This window comes from Pongo abelii, chromosome 20 (genome assembly GCF_028885655.2).
Source record: "Pongo abelii isolate AG06213 chromosome 20, NHGRI_mPonAbe1-v2.0_pri, whole genome shotgun sequence".
In the NCBI taxonomy this organism is placed as follows: domain Eukaryota; kingdom Metazoa; phylum Chordata; class Mammalia; order Primates; family Hominidae; genus Pongo; species Pongo abelii.
The window spans coordinates 38,937,709-38,958,327 of record NC_072005.2 but is presented as its reverse complement, the minus strand read 5'-3'; the positions used below and the strand labels follow the sequence as shown (position 1 = coordinate 38,958,327).

The 20,619-nt window shown below is 53.5% G+C and overlaps 1 protein-coding gene across 2 annotated transcripts in view; it reads right to left on the bottom strand.

Moving 5' to 3' along the window:
* The window catches only part of CHST8 (carbohydrate sulfotransferase 8), a 153,151-nt gene extending 135,183 nt beyond the window's left edge, over positions 1-17,968 (bottom strand). For both annotated transcript variants that reach the window (XM_054538851.2, XM_024238421.3), the window contains exon 1: positions 17,592-17,968. The gene's annotated coding sequence lies outside the window, so the exon portion shown is untranslated. The remainder of the gene's footprint in view (positions 1-17,591) is intronic.
* Between the last annotated feature and the right edge of the window lie 2,651 nt (positions 17,969-20,619).

Below are 20,619 nucleotides of genomic sequence, written 5' to 3'. Positions count from 1 at the left end.
GTTCGAGACTAGCCTGGCCAGCATGATGAAACCCTGTCTCTACTAAAAATACAAAAAAAAATTAGCCAGGCATGGTGGTGCATGCCTGTAGTCCCAGCTACTTGGGAGGCTGAGGCTGGAGAATCGCTTGAACCTGGGAGGTGGAGGTTGCAGTAAGCCGAGATAGCGCCACTGCACTCCAGCCTGGGAGACAGAGTGAGACTCCGTCTCAAAAAAAAAAAAAAAAAAAAATTTGATTCGCTTCTCCATTGTCCCTATAGACAGGACCCCTGATTTTAGAATCATAAGGTTTTTGTTCACTTAAGATGTTGAAAAGACCCCAAATTGCCCCCAACAGTTTGAGGACCCCCTACAGAGGATGGGGATCAGCCTGAGAACACAGCTTCTTCCTCTCCCGGTCCCAAGACTTTACCCTGCACTCTTCCACCCATCAATGACCTCCACACTTCACCCACTCCAAAACTTACAAATCCTAACCCCACATTCCCCAGGGAGATGGATTTGAGGTTCCCTGCCATCTCCTCGTTCCATGACCTTACGATTAATCCTCTTTCTCTGCCGCAACCTGGCATCTTAGCACATTGACTTGCTGTGTGCATCAGGCAATGGACCTGTTACGGTTACAAGGCTGCCCCGATGCTGAGGGGCTCCTCCTCGCCACCTCTGCAGCCCCCACACCGTCCCAGTGCCATGGCCCTGCCCCTGGGCTCCAGACAGCACCCTAGCGCTTCCCTCAGCAAATTCATCCTCGAGCGCTGTAACTCCTCTTAATTACACGTCTGCGGTGTTTGCATTAGATAGCTGTCACCCTGTAATTTACCCGTACACGGGTTTTAATTGTACATTAATCTCTTCTACATGCCACTCCCCTGCTAGAATCTCGAACGGCAGCAGTTTGAGCCATTTTGTTTATTCCTCAGCCAAAAATAGCTGATGAATGTAATCGCATATTGTACCTCCTCTTTTTTTTTTTTTTTTTTTTTTTGTCAGGATCACCTGCTGTGTGCTGGGGCTAGAAAGAGGCTCCTGTCACCTACAAGCCACCTTTAAGCACAATATTTGACTGTTTCCTGGCTGACAGCAATTTTAGAAGAAAGGTCAGCAGCAACAAGAAATCTTCTGATCCCCAGCCATGCATTCTCTGGGCGCCCCCCATCCACATCCTCTCCCTCAAGCTCTTGCCTGATGGACCAGGGAGCACTCACTTGGGGAGCAATCTCACCAGGGGATGGAGGACAACGTGTGAACCTAAAAAATCCACCAGCATGCAAGTTCCAAGGTCACTTGGAGAACCACGAAGGTGAACTATAAATTACAAAGCCCTGGCTGGCTGCCAGGGGCCCCAGGAAGCTACATTTAGCATATCATTCTCCCAGCAGCAAGAGGAAGCCTTAACTCCCTTTCCGACGGAATTTGAATGGAATTGGTTACAAGAACATTGTGATTGAAATATCACCAATTGGCTTTTCATGACAACTCAGCGATAGATTGCAATTGCTGTGGAGAGCGTGTGTGTGTTGAGGGGTGGCTGTTGTGCACTGCTGCCGGCCAAGGTGGCAATGAGGGGTCCCATGCAATATTTATGAAATCCAGATGAAGTCCTACACTGGCAATGAGCTGATATCATAACACAGATTTCAAAAACACCTTGACATTTGCCTGAGATCAAATTTCCCCTTGCGAAAACCCACAAGGCTTTGTGCTGACAGCGGTCTGCGCGCTTCGCCCCCACCTGCAACCTTCCTCGTTTAAGCTTGGGTAATTAACCCTGCCATGGGAGGAGGCTGGAGGGGCTGGAGCTGCAGATACAGTAGAATAATGCCACACAAGTCCACTTCTCCTTTGAGGAAAACATTAGCGGTGGTGTTCGGTGGTGAAAGACAGGAGTTTTGATAATTTTTATTGTTAAACACTTTCCGACCAGCAAAACAAAGCTCGAGTGATATCCTGAAATTGGTGAGGCTCTGACAGCATATTTGGATGGAGACAGCTATGCAGGGAAGATCCATCACACAGTCGCCCAGGAAACAAACATGTGAGCAAGAAATCTATATCCTTCGGGCCAAAGATCTCATTTGGGCACAGCCTTTATTTCCTTTTAGGGCAGCCTTGGAGAATCTGTTAGGAAGGGGATGTTTGAGCCTTCCTGGAAAACAGGGCATGCTGCTTCAGATCCTACACTTTGGGACTTTTTTTTTTTCTTAAGAGACAAGGTCTTGCTCAGGCTGGAGTCCAGTGGTGCCATCATAGCTCACTGCAGCCTCGAACTTCTGGACTCAAGCGATCCTCCCACCTGGGCCTCCCAAAGAGCTGGGATTACAGGCGTGAGCCACCACGCCCAGTGAAAGGTTCACTTTCGACTGGGCACGGTGGCTCACGCCTGTAATCCCAGCACTTTGGGAGGCCGAGGCAGGCGGATCACAAGGTCAGGAGATCGAGACCATCCCAGCTAACACGGTGAAACATCGTCTCTACTAAAAATACAAAAAATTAGCCGGGTGTGGCAGCGTGCGCCTGTAGTCCCAGCTGCTGGGAAGGCTGAGGCAGAATGGCGTGAACCCGGGAGGCGGAGCTTGCAGTGAGCTGAGATCGCGCCACTGCACTCCAGCCTGGGTGACAGAGCGAGACTCCGTCTCAAAAAAAAAAGAAAGCGAATCTTTCTTTAGGTATCTCACACCCCACAGGGATCCTTCTGTCAGAGGCGTGTGAGCCAGAGCAACTCCATCTTGAATAGGGGCTGGGTAAAATGAGGCTGAGACCTACTGGGCTGCATTCCCAGATGGTTAAGGCATTCTAAGTCACAGGACGAGATAGGAGGTCAGCACAAAATACAGGTCATAAAGACCTTGCTGATGAAACAGTTTGCAGTAAAGAAGCCAGCCAAAAGCTGCCAAAACCAAGATGGTGACGAGAGTGACCTCTGGTTGACCTCACAGCTACAATCCCACAAGCACCATGACAGTTTACAAATGCCATGGCAACGTCAGGAAGTTACCCTCTATGGTCTAAAAAGGGGAGGCATGAACAATCCATCCCTTGTTTTGTGTATCATCAAGAAATAACCATAAAAATGGGCAACCAGCAGTGGTTGGGGCTGCTCTGTCTATGGAGCAGCCATTCTTTTATTCCTTTACTTTCTTTCTTTTTTTCTTTTTTGAGACTGAGTTTCGCTCTTGTTGCCCAGGCTGGAGTGCAATGGCGCAATCTCGGCTCACTGCAACCTTCACCTCCCGGGTTCAAGCGATTCTCCTGCCTCAGCCTCCTCAGTAGCTGGGATTATAGGCGTCAGCCACCACGCCCAGCTAATTTTTGTATTTTTAGTAGAGACGGGGTTTCACCATGTTAGCCAGGCTCGTCTCGAACTCGTAAGCTCAGGTGATCCGCCCACCTTGGCCTCTCAAAGTGCTGGGATTACAGGCGTGAGCCACTGCGCCCGGACTGCTTTCTTAATAAACTTGCTTTCACTTTACTGTATGTACTTGCCCGAATTTTTTCTTGTGCGAGATCCAAGAACCCTCTCTTGGGGTCTGGATCGGGACCCCTTTCCTGTAACACTTCTACCTCTAACTGTGGTTACTGGAGACAAAGACTCACGCACTCACGCACATACCAGGACCTGTAGTGGTGAGACGTGAAATACTGCATAGGACCCAAGCCTGAAGCCGCCAGATTGTTTACAAGTCAAGGCAAGGGCGATTTAGGTGGTTTTTGATAAACACTTCATATTCCACATCCTAAGAGAAGCAGAATACTTGTCAAGCATGCATCTTTATGAGCTGTCTGCCCATAAACCTTGCGCGAGAGGTCCGTGCTTAATGTTGGTTTGGCAGTAAATTGGCACGATGCACAGGTCTGCTGCATCAAATTAGCATCGACCCGTAAAACGTTACTGAATGATTCCTCAAATCTGCCAAGTCTTCAAATCAATTTTGGAGAAAGCGTCAAGAGGTTTTTTTGTTTTTTTTTTAACTTTGATAAACCTTTCATATTAGTTATCACAGAAAAGCATAAACCTCTCTAATCTGTCTTCCCACCAAAAAAAAAAAAAAAAAAAAAGGTGTTGTTTTTCCCAAACTGCTTTTAGCTCTTCCATCTTTGTGCGCCCGCCTCCACATTGCATAAACAATGTGTGTGCCATGGATTCATTTTTGCCCTATTTTAAAGCAAACGGTAGTTGGCTCACACTGTCCATGCCCCGTAGTCCCAAAGCTTGGAGAGAATTTCCACTGTACCCGGATAAAGTTCTCACCCCTGGCCTTTGAGATAAGCAATCCCCAGCTCGCCTCCTCCAAGAAGCCTTCCATAGCTCTCCAGTGAACCCTGACCATTACCTTATGCCCTTGTGTGTTGGGTCAACTGGACCGCAATATCTCCGGGGAACTAAGCCCACATTTTTTCCACTGCTGGCCCTCAGGGACGGAGCTCATGCTGAGTGGTTCATGAGGTGTTGTCACCTCCCCACCCATCTTTGAGGCCTAGCCTGGGCCTCCCTCCTCTGTGGAGGAGGTGCCATCATAACTCACTGCAGCCTCCAATTTCTGGGCTCAAGAGATCCTCCTGCCTGGGCCTCCCAAAGAGCTGACATTACAGGAGGAATCCCAGCCAGAATCCCTTGCCCTGCCTTCCCACTAGCTAACTCAGGGTTGTGTATATGAAACTGCCTCCCTCCTCTTGGGGCAATGACTGGGTCTCAAAACCACCCAAAGGGTCTGACCCAGAGCTCTCCTCCCCCAGGCCGTCCTGCTTTCCCAATAGCTCTGCTAGACTTGAGGAGGGAGGGGCAAGCCACACCCAAAGAAAGGAGGCTTCACCACGGTCTTCATGAAAACCCTGAGGGGCAGGAGTGGAGCAGCTGATGACAGGCATGGCCTTTCTGCCTTAGTTTGACCAAGGGCACATCAGCTATGAAAAGACGGTGTTGGAAAAGCTCAGGGGGCCGCATGGTGCAGGGATGGATTGCTCTTCTTTTAGGGGGATCAGGGGGCTCCTAAGCTTCTCCAGAGGGACCCAATAACAGATGCACCATCAGGGAGGAGGTCACCCAAGGATGCTATCAAATGGCCAGTGCCTAGAGGACTGGGGATCAGCAAGGCTGCTGGGGGCACGGCTGCAGCTCTGTTGGAAGTTGGCTTTGGAGAAGGAGGAGGTCATTCAGACATGGGACACCCCCCAGCGAGCGAGAAACCAACTTCCAGAGCCCTCACCACGGCAGCCCAGTTAACTAACGAGTCCCCGCCAAGTTAGCTGCGGTGGGAGAGGATGGAGACAACAATGGGAAACCCTTCACCCCAGCAGGCCTGCCCTGTGCAGGACTATTCTGGGCATTGTGACACAGCTGTGGACATGACAGACAGGGCAGCATCCACGCTTTTTTTTTTTTTTTTTTTTGGTCTCCTGACAAGAAAAAAAAAACAGCCCTAGAAGGACCAATGGGTCAAGGGCTGTCTGATGAGTCCGGGGCTGGGCCAGGCCCCAGCATCTGCATCTCTGACCAGCAACCCACGTGATTCTGGGGCAGGTGGCCAGTTCCCCAGACTCATCCAGAGAAACTCCTGTCTACTCCATCCCTTGGCTTCCAGCCTGGGAGATTCAAACCCGCCCAGAAGAAATCAGAAGCACCGCCAGACGTTTCCACAATGTGGGGATGGAAGTGAGTTCTACAATTTGGGGACGAAAGGAAATTTTCAAATTTGTTGAATAATGTTTCCAGGTCCAAAATATCCTTGGTAAAAAAATGAACTGCATTCGTCATCTGAGAAATAAAATTAAAACCACGGTGTGATACCTCTGCATACTCATAGAATGGCTAAAATGGGAAAGATTCACAACGCCAAGTGTTGGACAGGACGTGGAGTGGGAGAGTTACGTATGGAACACTCATGCATAACTGGTGAGGAGGTGGAAACATCAGTACGACCCCTTTAGAAAACAGTCCAGCATGGAATTGGGAGTGGTGGCTCACGCCTGTAATCCCAGGACTTTGGGAGGCCAAGGCGGGAGAATCGCTTAAGCCCAGGAGTTCGAGACCAGCCTGGACAACATGGGGAAACCCTGTCTCTACAAAAAATAACAACAACAACAAAAAAAGCTGGGAGTGGTGGTGGTGCACACCTGTGGTCCCAGTTACTTGGGAGGCTGAAGCAGGAGGACCACCTGAACGTGGGAGTTCAAGGCTGCAGTGAGCCATGATCACGTCACTACCCTACAACCTGGGCAACAGAGTGAGATCTTGTCTTAAACACACACACACACACACACACACACACACACACACACACACACGAAAAAGAAAACTGTTCGACAGTAGCTGCACCCTGGGGCCCAGCAATTCTCTTCTAAGTACCTCAGGAATGTACAGGAACTGGACATGATGATGCACACCTGTAATCCCAACACTTTGGGAGGCCAAGGCAGGAGGATCACTTGAGCTCAGGAGTTCAGGACCAGCCTGGGCAACAAAGTGAGACCCCCATCTCTACAAAAATAAAAATAAAAAATTAGCTGGCATGGTGGTGCACACCTGTGGTCCCAGCTACTTGGGAGGCTGAGGCGAGAGGCTGGCTTGAGCCCAGGAATTCAAGGCTGCAGTGAAATGTGATTGCGCCACTGCACTGTGGCCTAGATGACATAGCAAGACCCTGTCTCTAAAAGAGGAAAAAATGTGTATGTATCACCAAGAGACACACACAAGAATATCCATAGCAATACTGTCCATAAAAGCCAAAAACTCTAACCCAAACGCCAATCAACAAGAGACTGGATAAATAAATTAGGGTCTACCCACATGATGGAATCCTGTACAAAGAGGAAGGAACAAATAACAACTCAAAACAACATGGATGAATCTCAGAAACCAGATGCTGACCCAGACACGGGAGCATACATACTGCATGATTCCATTTCTATTAAGTTTAAAAACAAGGGGCCAGGTGCGGTGGCTAATGCCTGTAATCCCAGCACTTTGGGAGACCGAGGTGGGTGGATCACCTGAGGTCAGGACTTCAAGACCAGCCTGGCCAACATGGTGAAACCCCATCTCTACTAAAAATACAAAAATTAGCCGGGTGTGGTGGCATGCACCTGTAGTCCCAGCTACTCGGGAGGCTGAGGCAGGAGGATCACTTTAACCCAGGAGGTGGAGGTTGCAGTGAGCCGAGATTGCATCACTACACTTCAGCCTGGGCGATAGAGTGAGACTGTATCTCAAATACACACACACACACACACACACACACACACACAAGGAAAACCAATCCATATCATTAGAAGTAAGGGGAGCAGTTTTCTGTGGAGGAGGGAAATGACTGGAAGAGGTCATGGGGGAGTTCTGGGGTCCTGGTCATGTTCTGATCCCTGCTCCAGTGCTGGGTACACAGCACTCAGTTTGCAGACATTCACTGCATTGTATACGTAGGATCTGTTCGCTTTTCTGTATGTGTACTACACTTGGAATAAAAGGCTTAAATATGTACAATGGTGCATGTAGGACAAGAAGAAGACATCTAAGCAGTTCTAAGCAAACTGCTTAGAAAAAAACGATTTGGCTGGGTGCGGCAGCTCACGCCTGTAATCCCAGCACTTTGGGAGGCCGAGGCAGGTGGATGGCTTGAGCTCAGGAGTTCAAGACTAGACTAGGCAACATGACAAAACTTTTTCTCTACTAAAAATACCAAAAAACAAACAAAAATAGCAGGGCATGGCGATGGGAGCTTGTAGTTCCAGCTACTCGGGAGGCTGAGCTGGGAGGATTACTTGAGCCCGGGGGATGGAGGCTGCTGTGAGCTGAGATCGCACCACTGCACTCCAGCCTGGGTGACAGAGGGAGACCCTGTCTGAAAAAAAAAAAAAAAGAGAGAGAGAGAGAGAAGAAAAAGCAGAACTTGAGGGGACACTGGCCAGTGGGGCTGCCTGCCCCCTAAGCCTCTGTCACATCACCAGGCAAGGCCCTTGACCAATATGCTTCCTGACACCCAAGATAAAACGGGAGTAGTAATAATAATAGTAATAATAGCAGTAGCAGCTGCCACTGATTGTGGGCTCTTAGGCACAACAGCTCTAGGAGGTGGATTCTCTTGTTAATCCTGTTTTGTGGATGAGGAAACTGGGTCCCTAGCCCACACAGTGACCGAGTGGTAAGGCTAGGATTGAACCCAGGTGGTCTGACTCCAGGTCCCAGCTTCAGCTGCAACCTAGAGGTGGCTGCCTGGGGCGGAGGGAGGGCGGAGAGTGGTTGCCATGGCTGTGCGCTGACACATTAACTCGTGGAAGAGGGAATCAAGAAGAGTGAAATAATAGGCATAGATTGCGCTTTCACAGGGATGAATGGTCATGAAATTAAATTTGCAGATGAGGCCAAACCTCATGGGGCCCCAAATCTAAGCAGGAAACAGCAAGATGGCCCCAACCAGGAGAAATGCAATTTACCACGCACACCAAGGTGGTAATCCTCGCTAAATGACTTTTGTGAGAAAGAGGCGTGTGAGTGGCTGTCGCGAGGGATGGCGAGGTAGTGATGACCACTGACAGCAGGTAGCCTCTGCACCAGCAGCAGGCCCAGCCCCAGGCACAGCAGCAGGGAGGGGAAATCCAGGTGCGATCCCGGTGCCACTCCCAGCCCATGTCAGCCTCTGCCAAGGAGATTCAAACAGACACACGAAAGCTGAGTCTTTGGAAGTCAGAATCAAATCAGACCCAGATGTCTTATAGGAGGTGTAAGGAAGAATATTCCCGGGAGAAAGAATCACATAGGAAAAAGGGAAGGCGTCAGAAAGAACCAAGAGCTCTGGCCTCAGCAAGCCAGAGAGAGGCTGGCCGCATCACCCCCCGGCTCAACCTGTGTGGGCAGATTGCTGAATCACATGCTGAGCCCAACCAGCATAGACAGCGCCGGCTTTGTGCACTGGCTCAATCAGTGTAGACAGCCTGCCTATATCACATACTGATTCCAACCAGTGTAGACAGGCTGCGTTGCACACTGGGCTCGACCACCCCAGCTCGGGGAGACAGAGCCTGATGGACCTGGCCAACATCTGAGGGGAAGCCCGGACCCGGGCTGAGCTCAGCCACAGGAAAAGCCACTGAATCTACAGAGTTTGAGAGCTCTGAACCTTGTGCAAAGACCCCACAGAGAGTGGGGCAAGCATAGACTACATGGAATGTTCTAGTGCTCATGCCCTAGACTCAACCAAGTGTAGACAGACTGTCTGCCCCATACTCTGGCTTAGCCAGTGTAGACAGACTGCCTGACCCACGCACTGGCTCCATCAGTTAGACAGACTGCCTTCCCCACCAGTATAGACAGACTGCCTATACCACGCACTGGCCCCACCAGTGTAGACAGACTGCCTGACCCACGTGCTGGCTCCGTCAGTGTAGACGGACTGCCTGCCCCATGCACTGGCCCCACCAGTGTAGACAGACTGCCTGCACCACACACTGGCTCAGCCAGTGTAGACAGACTGCCTTCCCCACGCACCAGCTATGCTAAAGTAGACAGACTGCACAGTTTAATGCACTCCGCCTGCCCACAAGCAATCGCTCAGTATCTTCTCCATGCCGAGCTCCTCCTGGCCAACACAACCAGAAAGAGCAGCATCTGCACCAACACTGTAACCTGCTTGTGTTTGCTCAACTTCTCCAGGGCCAGGTGTACGAGGCTCTGCACATGGCAGGTCAGGGTCAGTGTTTGCTGGGTGCCTGGATGCGGCACAGGAAGCAAAGCTCCTGCAGCTCAAGGCTGGAGGAGGGTCTCAGTGCTGCAAGCCTAGGCTGATGAGTCTTGTCCCAAGAGATGAGTCAGCCCCCAAAAGAGGCAGCCTCGAAGGTGGGGACGACTTGTCTGCCACGCGCGAGTCAGTCTGTGCCCGGGCTAGGGGCTGCTGACAGAGGGGCTCTCCTGTGTCAGTTTCCCACTGATAAGTATCTGGGCATGTCCAGGGGTCCACGGTGGTGAAGGCAACAGACAGAATAGAGTGGCCAGGCCAGCCCAGGAAGGCTTATCTGGAGAGGCCGCCCTCTGGGCAAGGAATCAGCCCTGGGAGGGGGCCTAGGGGACCAAGGAGTAATGTGTAACTCCTAGCATCCTCTGCTTGGCTCTCTTCTCTCCTGTCCCCGAGTCTGGCCCAGTCCGGGAGGAGCTGGCTCAGGCCCAGGCAGTGAGGACAAGGTGATAGCGACCTGGGCTGTTGCCTGCAGCTCAGCGGCCACTCAGCTCAGGGCCTGCAGCCAGCAGCGTGGGCACAATGGGAAACGGGGTGACTCACAGACCTGCTTCCCCGCTCCCCAGCTCTGGAGGACAGAGCTTGGTAGATCGGGCCGATGTCTGCAGGGAACCCAGGGCCCGACCTGTGCTGCAGACAGCCACAGGAAATTCACCAACATCAGAGGGCACTGCGGAGCTCCCAGCCTTGGGCAGAGCCCCTCACAGAGGGTGCAGCAGGTAGAGACTGGCTCCCTTGGGGAGGAGGAAAAGGAGAGAGGGCTGAGAGTAAGAAAAGGGTATAAGAGAGGATTCTTTCTGGGGCAGGTGCCAGCCAGCTGCCAGGTTACATCAAGCGGGTGGCAGGTGAAGGAACTCTAGGGGTCCAGGAAGCTAAGTGGATGAAACACACATGGAAACCACCACTGACCAGCACTCAGCTCCGGAGGGAAGTGGGCATCCAAGCCACAGTGGGTGGTTAGCTCCATTCCCCCAGTGAAGGCCCATCCTCAATAAGTCAGGAGGCAAAAGTTGGGCCAGGACCATGGGTCTGGCTGTCGAGCAGCTTGTCCCCACCATGGAGCCATGGGCACTAGGCTGTCACTTGCCGAGTGCCCTGGACGTGCTAGGGCTGAATGGTGAGCAGACAGGAGAGGAAGGCAGTGGAAGAACCAAGGGCTCAGAGCACAGTGGGGCCACACAACCAGCAGCCTGGCCACCCAGTCCTAGGAGGATGTGACCCAGCCAGAGTGGACAGGTGCTTAGCACTCCAGGGGGCGGCCCTGTCTCAGGGAGTAGACAACTCCCAATAGCGTCCCACTGGTAACCATCCTGACCACTCCTTACCACGTCCCCTCCCACACCTAATCCAGCCGGGTACCAGTTTAGACAGAATGACTTGCAGAATGCGCTGGTTCGACCAGTGTAGACAGAGGCGTGAATGGTGTGCTGAGATCCACCAGTATAAACAGATGGCCTGCATCATGAACTAGGAGCTCAACCAGTGTTACAGTGCCTGCTTCTTCGTGCACTAGCTCAACCAGCGTAGACGCACCGCCTACACCGCCCACTAGTTTCAACCAGTGTCGACGCACTGCCTACATCACACACTGGTTTCAACCAGTGTAGACAGACTCCATTGCACATTAGGGTCAACCACCCCAGCTCCGGGAGACAGAGCTTGATGGACCAGACCAATGTCTGAGGGGAAGCCCATTCAGTCCTATTTAAGGCCACAGTGGTCTTTCTCCAAGATTCCTGCAGCTCCATCCTCGCTGGCCTTCCTACTCTGCAGCAGTTCATGGGATAAAGTCCCAAGTCCCTCCCTGGTTGTGAAGACCCTACACAGATGGGTCTCCAGCCACATGTCACCTGCTCCTTCACTTTGCTGGCCACATGGGCCTTCCCACAGCTCCTGGATGGTGCTCCTCACGCCCTCTCACACATTCCCTCCACAGGAAGCCCTTTGCATGCTCTTGCCTGTGCTTGCCTAGCATGCTGGATTCTCTCTCTCCATCCTTTCCTCTCACACTCCCCACCAACCCTGCTTAGTTCCCACTCCTCCTTCAGACCTCAGCTGAAGGGCCACCTCCTCCGAGAAGTCCTCCTAACCTCTCAGTGCAGGTCAGATTGCTCTTTGGTAGGTCTCATAGCACCCGAGTGTTTATTTCCTTATATTCTTTATATCCTTATCACAGCCTAGAATCACACATTAGTCATTCTTTTTATTAATGTCTTTGTCCGGCAGAAAATGAATTAGTGAATGAGGAATAAATGAGGAGGGTCTCCATCCCACCCTCTATAAACTCACAAGGGCAGGGACCACCCTTAACTTTGCTCACCTCATGTCCCCAGGGCCTGGTACAGTGCAAGACACCTAATACCTGCTCCATAAACATTCAGGGGCAGGGTGAGGGACAGTGACAATGGGCCTGGCACCAGGAGTGTTGGACTGAGAATCATTTGGCTCCAGGTTTCAATGCTGATGATTCTAATTTAGTTCAAATAAATGTCACTCATCAGGGCCAACACTGGCCATGGCTTGGCAGGGAAAGGGCATCTTGCCCTCAGTCACCAGCACCAAGAAATACTATTTCCCAGAAATGTATGGTGTTCTACATGCGGAGTGTGGATGTAAGACCCAGGCCACCAACCTGGGAGGACAGCTATGTCTGCTGCCCCCAGCCCCAGGCCTGCATACAGACTGTCTTAGTCCATTTCTGTTGCTGTAAAGGAATCCCTAAGGCTAGGTAATATATAAAGAAAAAGGGTTGGGCGCACTGCCTCACGCCTATAAACTCAGCACTTTGGGAGCCCGAGATGGGCAGATCACTTGAGGTCAGGAGTTCGAGACCAGCCAGGCCAACATGGTGAAATCCCATCTCTACTAAAAATACAAAAAAAAGAAAAGAAAAAAATTAGCTAGGCATGGTGGTGCGTGCCTGTAATCCTAGCTACTTGGGAGGCCGAGGTGGGAGGACTGCTTGAACCTCGGAGGCAGAGGTTGCAGTGGGCCGAGATCACACCACTGCACACTCCAGCCTGGGTAACAGAGCGAGACTCCATCCCCCTACCCCGCCACCCCCCCAAAAAAGAGGACAGGCGTGCTGGCTCACATCTGCAATCCCAGCACTTTAGGAGACTGAGGCAGAAGGATTGCTTGAGGCAAGAAGTTCAAGATGAGCTTGGACAACATAGGGAGACCCCATCTCTACAAAAAAAAATTAAAAATTAACGGACACAGTGGTGTGCATCTGTAGTCCCAGCTACTCAAGAAGCTGAGGCAGGAGAATTGTTTGAGCCTGGAAGTTCAAGGCTGCAGTGAGTTATGATGGCACCACTGTACTCCAGCCTGGGCAATAGAGCGAGACTCTGTCTCTAAAAAGAAAAAAAAAAAAAGGAAAAAAAAGAGGCTTATTTGCCTCACAGTTCTGCAGCCTGTACAAGAAGCATGGCACCCGCATTTGCATCTGGTGAGGGCCTCGTGCCCTTCCACTTAAAATGGAAGGAGAAGAGGAGCCGGTGTGTTCCGAGATCACAGAGGTTGGGGGTAGGTGCTAGGCTCTTTTTAACAACCAGCTCTTGTGGGAACTAATAGAGCAAGAACTCACTCCGTGCCTCACAATAGCACTAATCTATTCATAAAGGGGCCACCCCATGACCTACCTCCCATCAGGCCCCACTTCTAACACTGGGGATCACATTTCAAGGCAAGATTCACAGGGGACAAACATCCAAATTATTGCACAGATACTCTCCGACTTCCTAAAAGGTGGCTTTGGCAATGGGGCCAGGGCTGCTTCTTGGTGTCAACCCACCGGCACGGAGGCTTCCCCAATCTCTCGGTGGCCCAGGCTGCATTGCTGAGTTTCTAAGGGCCCAGGAATGAATCCGGCCAGTGCAGGCTAGAACACCACATCACAAATGACAGGTAGTTTTGTACAGGGTAAAAGTCACAACTTTTTTCCATGACCAATTTGTAAGCCTCACAATCTGCCACGCTGATTTACTGACCACAGGGTCACACATCCTCCAGCTGATAAGATATGAGATGGCGTCTGCCGCATCCTCTGGCACCTGAGCTAATGCAGCTCTGTCCCCGGGTTGTCTGGGTCCATGGGTTTCCTCCGGAGGGAACGCAGCCGCTCTGGAGTCAGATGAGCCCTCAATATGGTGCCAAAGACAGCACCAAAGAGCCTACTGTCACCACGCTGTCACCATGCAGACTGCTCATGCCCAGCCAACTTTCTGACGTTGAAGGACACTGATGCCATATCTACATCCAGGCACCAACCTCAATTTAAAAAAAAAATTTTTTTTTTTTTGAGACACAGTCTCGCTCTGTCGCCTAGGCTGGAGTGCAGGGGCATGATCCCAGCTCACTGCATCTTCTGCCTCCCAGGTTCAAGTGATTCTCCTGCCTCAGCCTCCTGAGTAGCTGGGGCTACAGGTGAGCACCACCATGCCCGGCTAATTTTTGTCTTTTTAGTAGAGACTGGGTTTCACCATGTAGGTCAGGCTGGTCTCAAACTCCTGACCTCAAGTTATCCACCCACCTCGGCCTCCCAAAGTGCTGGGATTACAGGCATGAGCCACTGCGCCTGGCTGATTTTTTAAAAACATATTTACTTATTTATTTCATTTTTTGCTGTGCCACTGCTGGGTCACATTGATCTCCTTGGGCCAGCACGATATAAATCTCCTGTTTATAACTCATCACTTTCTGGTTAGCTGAAAGGCTGGCCACTCGTTCCACATGGTGTTTATTGGCTCTGATTGCCACGGTTGCTATTAAAGAGCAGCCATGCCGGGCGCGGTGGCTCACGCCTATAATCCCAACACTCTGGGAGGCCAAGGTGGGCGGATCACGAGGTCAGGAGATCGAGACCATCCTGGCCAACATGGTGAAACCGTGTCTCTACTAAAATACAAAATTAGCCGGGCGTGGTGGCGCATGCCTGTAATCCCAGCTACTCGGGAGGCTGAGGCAGGAGAATTGCTTGAACCCAGGAGGCGGAGCTTGTGGCGAACCGAGATCGCAACATTGCACTCCAGCCTGGGCAACAAGAGTGAAACTTTATCTCAAACAAAAAAAAAAAAAAAAAAAAAAGCTGCCATAATCCTGTCTCCTCTTTCCTGCTCACAGGCTCCCCACTGCCCCACGTTTCTCCAGTGTGGCTGCCATGCACCAGTAAATCGGGGACGGAAGTTTTTCCAAGCTGCAAAGCAGCAGATGTGGCTAAGACAGGGATCTCAGACTCCAGGCCAGGCAGCAGGCAGGAGATGGGGACATCAGCCAGCGACCTCAGCTCGGGCCACACCTTCCCCATCAGCCCCTTACAAGCACGGCCGCACTCACTAAAAATTTCTCCAGCCAGACGCATCAGCAATGATCAAAGCTCCCCTTCCTCTCTTCCATCAGCAAAACCACAAAAAGCCTATCAGGCTGCCTCTGGCAGGAACTCAGAGCTCAGAGCAGGGGAGCAGCCTGCGCCAGGTTTCCAATCAGGCAAATCTGACTCTCCCCTTTTTAAGAGAACTGAAGGCAAATTCTGAGAGTAGCCCACCAGGCACACTTTCTCAACAACCATACGGCAAAAAGTAGTTTCTGAACTTTCCCAGACTTATTAGCTTACATAAACAGAGATTTGAATAAATGTTTAAAAAATGAAATTCCCTGGATACCCTGTAATCAGTAAGTGTTCATTATGGAAACACAGCAAATATGCATGAAATTTCCCAAGTGATATTCTGGCTACAAGATTAAAAAGGCATCTCTAACAGCAGGCTGAGTTACAAAGCATCCTCTGTCGTCAGTTACAGTCCGAAGGGCATGTTCTACCAAGCCCAGGAGGTCAGACGAGCCTGCTCTCCTCTCCCAACTGGAGCCAAGGAAAATCAAAAGATGCTCATTTTGCCTGCTCAGGCAATTTATAAATGAGCCCCCACACTGCCTGATGGATGCCTCTCGATAAATAATTAATCCTTGACCTTGCTTTAAGAAAGCCTTGACTTTTTAATTTGGGGTCTTTTTAAAAATCAATACCCGGGAAACATAATTCACTCTTGCCGAGTCTGATTCCAGGTTAATAAATAAATAAATAAATAAATGAGCTGCACTGTTTGTGTGTCCCAGGGCGACTGGGCCAGGCAATGGGTCAGGTTCCGGCTTTGAGGTTTTCTGTGTTCAAATGCTATTGGATAATTGATCAGCCAATCCCACTGGAACCAACATTCAGACAGACCCTCAAGAGGTCCCTCTCTTCAGGGTTTCAATGTTATTCCTCCCGTGGATCACTTCACAGAGGCTAGTCTGCTGAACGCTCCTGAATGAACTTCCACGCCGCCTTCTGTGCTTGGGGTGTCCTGATTAAAATGAAAAGAGGATCCCCTGCTGGGATGAGTGTCCTTCCTGTGGACTGTCTGCCTTGCCTTTGGGACAGGGCACAGGGTGGGCAGGAAAGGTCACGACAGCTGGAAAATGTTAAGGGCTCTGCCACACCTGCTCCAGCGGGTGCCCTGTCCTAGGGCAGGACTTAGGAAAAGACTTCCCCACAGGCAGGCGAGGGTCAAGGTGAACTCAGAAGAGAAAGGTTACCCAAGAAAGTGGCCTTGGTATTGTAGCTCCTGGGCCCCTTGGGCGGCGGTGGGAAATAAAAGGGGGTTGATCTGCCTCTTACCCCTCTGTCCCCCGCCCCCTCCACCATCCACTCCAAAGCAGCTACTACCTCCCCGCACCCAACGCCTCTCCCACGTGCTCTGCTGCTGCGCCAGATCGCGCCAAGCAGATGGAGAGGGGCCGGGACGCCCGTTCCCCTTAACGGAGCTGATTACGGCTCCTGAGCCAGCGGGAGTGGCCCAGGGACGCAGAGTCCTCTGGGACGCCAGAGACGACTGCAGGACAGAGAGCCCCAGGATCGGCGCCTATTTCTCGGTTAAAACAGCCAGCCGGGCAGCAGCGCCCACAGCCGAGGGCGCCGCAGCCGCTTCAACTCCGGGTCGGGGTCGCGGGCCTGGAGACAAGATGTACGCCAAAGTTAGGGCGGCGGGAGTCCCGCACTGGAGAAGGAATCGGGGTCACCTCAGACCCAAGCCCCAGCATCGGGCACTGCCAAAACCCGCGATCGCCCTCCTGGCCCGGCCGGCCTCCAGCGAGGCCAGTGCGGGTCTGCAGAGGCGGTAGCCGGAGTTGCAGCCGCCGCCAGAGCTCGGCTCGGTCCCGCTGCCAAACGGATCCTTTCCCCGCCCCCTGGAGCCGCCCCAGGCTCCGACTCCCGCACTCCCGACACACGCACGCACACACCTTCACACCATCGCTGACGCACGCACACTCGCCTCCAGCACTCACAGGCCGGTGCCCTGGAGAGTCGCGGGTTGGGGACGCGCGCGACGGAGCCGCTGGGTAGGAAGCCAAGGCCACTTAAACTTCCCCCACAGTCCCTGCCCGCCGCAACCCGTCCGGAGTCCCGGCTCCGAGCGCGCCAGGAAGCCCCAGCGCCCCGAGCGCTCCTGCCTGGCCCTCTGCGCTCGCTGCTCCGCACCCGACGCCGCCTCCCCGCGGGCAGCATCCAGGGCCGGGAGGCGGAGCGGGAGTCCGCAGGGACCGAGAGGGCCCGAAGGACGGCAGTTCACAGAAGCGCGGCAGTGAGTGAGATCCAAGGAGAGAAAGTCTAATTAAAGTTCCCGCTACCGGGGCCGGTCCCCAAAGTGCAACCAGACCCGAGCCCCGCGCGCCCCACCTCCGCCCGCAGCTTCGGACTCCCATTCGCGTGCGGTGGCGGGGTTGGCGCGCGGTGCAGTCCGGGTCCCGCTCGGGACTCCTTCCTGGCGTCTCTGCAGGCCAGGAGCCTGCGCAGGGCGGGAACAGAGGTGGGGCAGGGGCGCAGCCACTTACCTGGCGCAGCGGACGCACCCGAGGCCGCGGGCGCCTCCAGTCCGGGCGCGGTTCTCCGCGGCGGATCCTCTGCTTGGGGCACGCAGGCGGCGGGGAGGACCTCCGCCCCAGCTCGGGCCCGGTGCCTCCTCCCGCTCCAAGCGGAGCCGGGTGCGATCTGTGGACGAGCAGCGTGGGGCCGACAGCCGGAGCGCGCGGGGAGCTAGAGGGCGCGGTGCGGCGTTCGTCTTCGGCCCCAGGCGCGATCAGTCCCCCACCTCCTGCTGCCGCGGCCGCCTCGTCCTCTCTCCTTCCCGCAGCACTGCCGGATCCGGCTTGCGCGCCGGGAAGGCTCCCAGCGAAGTGAGAGCGAAGCCTCCGGCAAGGCTGGAAATAGCGCCGCGCCCGCCCGGCGCCCCGCCCCCGGCCCGTGCCCCGCCCCGCCGTGGTGGCGGCTACGGCGGTGGCCGGGCCGGGCGGGGATCGCTCCAGCGATGCACTCGGCCCTCCCGGGGGCTCACGGGCGCCGCGCCCACGCGCGCTCTGCGGCTCCCGCGGCCCCTCTGGCCGCGCGCTCAGAAGGAGTCGCTGCTGGGCGCGGTCCGGCGGCCGCGGGGGTGGGAGCGGTCGTGGCTGGGGCTGCGCGGGTCTCCTGGTTCAGGAGAGCCGAACTCTGGCCTGACGCTAGGCTCCAGACCGCGGCCAGTGCTGCCACTGCCTCGGTGGGTCGCACGCGGCGCCAACCCGGGAAAAGGACCAGGCGTCACCGGGGCGAGCCTTGACCACAGCGGGGCAGGGGCGCGCGCCCGGGAACCGAAGCTGCGGGGGCGCAGGGCCGGCGAAAGGCGGAAGATTGATCCTGAGGAAGATTCTGGCAGATCCCTGGGCTTCAGCTCGCGTGGAATTCCGTCAAGGCCGCGGGCTGCCTCAGGCCCGGGTGTCCGCCTCCATCCCCAAATCCCTGGGGCTCCAGATTCTGCTGAAAGTGCCCTGGGATCCAGGCGCTCCCTTCAGGACTTCATCCTGGAAGTTTCCGTCGGGTCACCAGCCTGAGAGCGGGGCCAACCGACCCTCTTCATACACACTCGGGAAAACAGCGTGGAGGGTGGAACCGGCCCACGGCCACACAGCACCGGGACAGAGTAGGGACAGGAACACGGGGCCCTGGATTCGGGTCCTTGTTCTTCCTGAGAAGAGGCAGCCCCAGCCTGCAGGGGACAAGCAGGCCTTGGGAAGGAGGGCAACTGCTTTCTCACAGGAGCTCGAGGAAACTGTGCACACAGTCACCTGTTAGTCTTGAAGGGACACTCAGTATTTTCAAACAACTGCAGAGAAGCCTTTAATAAAGTGAAAGACCCTTACTCTCCCCTCTCTAATGGTACCTGCTGGCTGGTTGGCCTGACTCCTACCAGCTGACCCAGAGTGAGTGATGGAATTGGGGAGTGAGCTGGGCCCATGGGTCTTGACTGACCAGAGTGGGGGACACCAGGCGGAGAGCAGAGCCACTCCTGGGGACGGCCAGGGAGCCCCTCAGCCCCAGGGCCCTGAGGCCTCCTTAATGCCCCAGGTAAGCTCAGAGCATCCAAAAATAGACCAGGACAGATAAGAAGACAAATAGAAGCATGACAAAGAGATCATGGTCTTCCTTTAATTCTTGCAGCAACAGAGTGGACATTATCACTCCCGTATTACAGACGAGCGAATTGAGATGCAAGAATGCCACCAATTTGCTGGACTCCACGCATCTGGAGAATGGCCCAGGTGTGATGATTCCAAACTGGGATAGGCTTTGTTCTGGGGTTCCCTCTCCAGGACTTTAGGCTTGGAGTGACCCAGGCCCGGGGCTGCGCTGGGACCCAGGCACGCTCCACTGGCTGCACGCATGAGGGGAGTGTGTGTGTGTGTGTGTGTGTCTGAAATCACCCTCCTCCACCTCAGTCAGGTGCAGATTGGAGAAGCTGAGTGCAAGGGCCAGGGACTCAAGTGTCAGGAAAAACAGGGCAGTGGAACCCTTATTCATCCCACATCCTAAAGCTGTTGGAGCAGAGCAGGAGGAGAGAAGGCAGGAACAAAGAGAGGGGAGAGTGGAGTGAGCAGAAAGCCACTTGCCGGACTAACTCAGTGCAATGACCCCATCCCTGTCCCTATGGTCCCCTTACCCCACACTTGCAGCCCCTCTTGACACCCAAGGTCCTGACCATAGCTTGGCTGGGCAGCTGCCCATGAGCTCCCTGTCTGCAGCTAGGCCTGGAACAGAGCACACAACTTTTGCCACAGAGGCCTGATGGTCAAGAGAACCTCTTCAGTACCATGAACCCATGAACACTCCAGAGGGCAAATGCATGCGCGCACGCACACACACACACACACACACACACACACACATACACACACACACGGAGAGGGAAAGAGAGACTTAACTGCAATGGGGAGATAATGCGAGCTCCCATTTCCAGAGCCCAGCCTCAAAGCTGGAAAGGGGGCTCTGGACCATGAGTGCTTCCATGGAACGAGTCTACACCGGCTTTATTTCCCTGGGATGCATCTATACAGGCTTTGCCGTGACCAGTGAGTGGAGCGAGCCAAGCCATCTCAGCAACCCTGTGCATCTGTGTGCCGTGATCCTCCTGGGAAGGATGGTTTTTCCATTAGCTTTCCCAACTGTACTTATTAGCACTTATTTGCATCTAATATTCAGGCAGGCACCACTAGGAATCAATAACGCTGCATTCCTTTGACATTCTCTCCATATTCCATTTTTAACTTAGACTTCCTTCTTGTTTTGAGAGGCTGTGGGGGAAATCCCCAAAGGGGGTCTGAGGCCCCTGGCACCAACTCGCAGTGAGTTTTCCTCCGAGATTTGCCAAGGGCTGCGTGCCCTTTTTTGAAAGTCAGGCTCAGCCTCTGCAGCGAGGGAGGAGCAGGAAGGCTGCAATTCCCGGCATGAAGCCTTGTGTGCTCACTTGCGGTTTTTGATATGTGTGTCTCCACCGAAAGATTAGTGGCAAACTTGTCTCTTTGCATCCCAACTAAGGTGAAAGACATTTTT